The sequence below is a fragment of the Cannabis sativa genome, chromosome 9 (genome assembly GCF_029168945.1).
Source record: "Cannabis sativa cultivar Pink pepper isolate KNU-18-1 chromosome 9, ASM2916894v1, whole genome shotgun sequence".
In the NCBI taxonomy this organism is placed as follows: Eukaryota; Viridiplantae; Streptophyta; class Magnoliopsida; order Rosales; family Cannabaceae; genus Cannabis; species Cannabis sativa.
Genome location: NC_083609.1, coordinates 42,822,044 through 42,824,912, shown reverse-complemented (window position 1 = coordinate 42,824,912; position 2,869 = coordinate 42,822,044). Strand labels below are relative to the sequence as shown.

Genomic DNA, 2,869 nt, shown 5'->3' with positions numbered 1-2,869 from the left:
TGGAAGCACGCAACCAAGATAGGAGTAATTGATCTTGACGTTTCCATTGATGAAGCATTGGATTTGGTTCGCCTGATACCAGCTGAGCAGGTGGGGGAATTCCTGCAAGAAGTATTTCATCAAGATCGTGTCCGATCACAGTGGGGAGAACCTGTGATTTCCAAGACAAAAAGTTAGTGCGATCGAGTTTAACAGTAAGAGTGGATGTGAGAGAGTGAGAAAACGGATTGTTCATCTGATTTGGACGCTCGACGGCAGGGCCGTGTTTGTGGAAGGAGCTCTGGGAGGAACCGGCTGGCCTGTGGACAACGACTCCATTGAAGACGTTAGTCAAAGGCGACTGATACCATGTAAGAGCTTGAGGCAAAGCCTTGCGAGTTGCAGAGAAAAGAAGCAGAAACAAAGATGAACAAAATAGCAGAAAAGTTTGATTTCTTTATGTTATATTATTTTATATAATATAATATGTAGATTAAATAATTAAGTTATAAATAATTAAGTGTGACAAAGTATTAATTTTGTCAAATTGTAACATACATTATGGAGTTACAAAATTTGTGTAGAATGATCTCAAAATAGGAGTTGCAAATCCTTTAAACTGATGATCACTTGAATATGTAACTCTCATCTCTTTTTTCACTCTTAAATTAGTAAAAGATGTTACTAATTGTTTATGAGTGTGAATGAATGATAGTTATTGAAAATATTGTTGTTGGAGACTTGATTTATTCATTTATAAGGTGTATAAATGGTTCAAAATCAAGTGGGAATGATTTGGAACACTTTGGAAAAGAATTGGCCAAAGCTGAAAAAATGCCCAATTTATGATTGGTAACATCCAAGGGCTTTATGGTGGTCATTCATGTTCATATGAGAGTGAAAACTCTATAAATAGAGGCCATATTGTTCACTTGCATGAGTAGTGGTTGAAACCATTTGTTGTGGTTAGAACCTTGTGAGGATATGCTCATCCTTAGACACTAGGCTGAACATATGAGAATTGATAAATCCTTAAGAACATTTCTAGAGTTTCCCTAAGTGTCCATATGAGGGAGGAAATGACTTTTAGGACAAAGGTCCTTGAGCCTTGGTCAAGCTTTTTGTGTGTTATCCTTCTTCTTCTTCTCTAGCTTTCTTGTAATCTTGATGAAATACTTTTATTTGTATTTTAAGTATTTTGATTGTAATCCTTCTATTTTCTCTTGTAATGAGAATTTTTCCAACACTTTATTGATTAAAGAGGTATTTATACAAAGTCATTTAAGGGAAAACAGACATAACAAACTAACAGAAAAGCAATTAAACCAACTAACTAGCTACAACTTATTTACGAACTATAATAACAGTATTTACAAGTACTATTACTTGAACTCCCCTTAATTTAGAGAAAAGTTGTAATAATCTCTTTGCCATATAAAATTCTTCTTTAATTGTAAATTTATTTTGAGTCTATTATATTTAAGGTTTTCGTTTTCATATCTAAAGGTCACTCGCAATTAAGTACCCAAGCCGAGTACCACAACATTCCTAACAAATTTTCACTCAACAAAAATAAAGCACTAATGGACACGGCTTCGAATATTAATTTCCTTAAAATTATCCCTAGTTAAAGTAAAATTTTATATATTGTCCTAATAATCATAAAATGGAATACAGGTTAAATAATCATTTTAACTTTTTTTTCATTAAACTGTAGTGTACAGTGAAAAAAAAAATATGGTCCTTTATTTCTTTCGTTATATATAAAAAATAATATTAAATAATAATAATAATATTAACCAGAAAAAAAAAATGGTGGGAAATATGGTTGATTGAAAAACAGTTTGTTTATTTGTTATTATTTACAAATTAAGAAAGATTAACCCAATTCATATAGTGGTGAGCGTGCCGGAGTGGTTATCGGGCATGACTAGAAATCATGTGGGCTTTGCCCGCGCAGGTTCGAATCCTGCCGCTCACGATTTTCTACATTTTTTTGATAATTTTTTCTTAAAGATTGGGAAAAAAATGAGAAATAAAATCGCTAGAAGGAGGGTTCGAACCTCCGACCTTGTGGTTAACAGCCACACGCTCTAACCAGCTGAGCTATTCCAGCTTGCTGAGTGTAGGAAAGTTTATAAGTTTAATAAACTAATAGTAAAAACATTAATACCTTTTCTTTTACTGTTTTAGTTTTTGATACATTTGATTACAACAATATTTTCTAACAGAAATAAATGAACGATTTTTTTGCAACTTTACCAACAATAAACAGAAAATTACACTTTTTTTAAGAGTTTATTTGAAAAATATTGCATTTCTAAGTTTGCCCTTTTTGTATGGGTTTTGGTATTTTTTTTTTAACTTTTTATGGTGTTGATAATGCCATGTTTTTGCAGCCTTATGTTTAGAATAACGTATTCTAAGTTTTGGTTTAAAAAAAGAGGTTTTTTCATGAGAAATTTTAATGGAGTTTATTTTTATATGGCATAAATAAATAATGTAAAAAGATATGAGATTAAAAAAAATTAAAGTTTAAAATATGAAAAAAGAAACTAAAAAAAAAAAGACAATAAATAAATTTAATAAATCTTCTAATAATAAGTATCGCCGAAAAAGTTATTGTCGCTGGAAAAGTTACCGTTGCAAGAAAAGTCGCTGGAGTTGTCATCGTCGTCAGAAAAGTCGTCGGAGTTAGATATCTTAGATATAAATTAAAATAGAACGACTCTATAAAATAATGAATAAAAATAAATAACATAAAATAATTCAAATTAGTTATAATTAAAGTAGAATCAATTATATAACATAATGAATAAAAATAAATAATACAAAATAATTCAAATCAGTTATAATTAAAATAGAACCGATTCTACAACAATGTTATAAT

General features: G+C 30.4%; 2 non-coding genes across 2 annotated transcripts; one reads left to right on the top strand and one right to left on the bottom strand.

Moving 5' to 3' along the window:
* The first annotated feature begins 1,878 nt into the window (after window positions 1-1,878).
* Window positions 1,879-1,960, top strand: TRNAS-AGA (transfer RNA serine (anticodon AGA)). Its single transcript has one exon. It is a non-coding gene; the product is annotated as a tRNA-Ser (tRNA).
* A 61-nt stretch (window positions 1,961-2,021) lies between these two features.
* Window positions 2,022-2,095, bottom strand: TRNAN-GUU (transfer RNA asparagine (anticodon GUU)). The gene has a single exon. It is a non-coding gene; the product is annotated as a tRNA-Asn (tRNA).
* Between the last annotated feature and the right edge of the window lie 774 nt (window positions 2,096-2,869).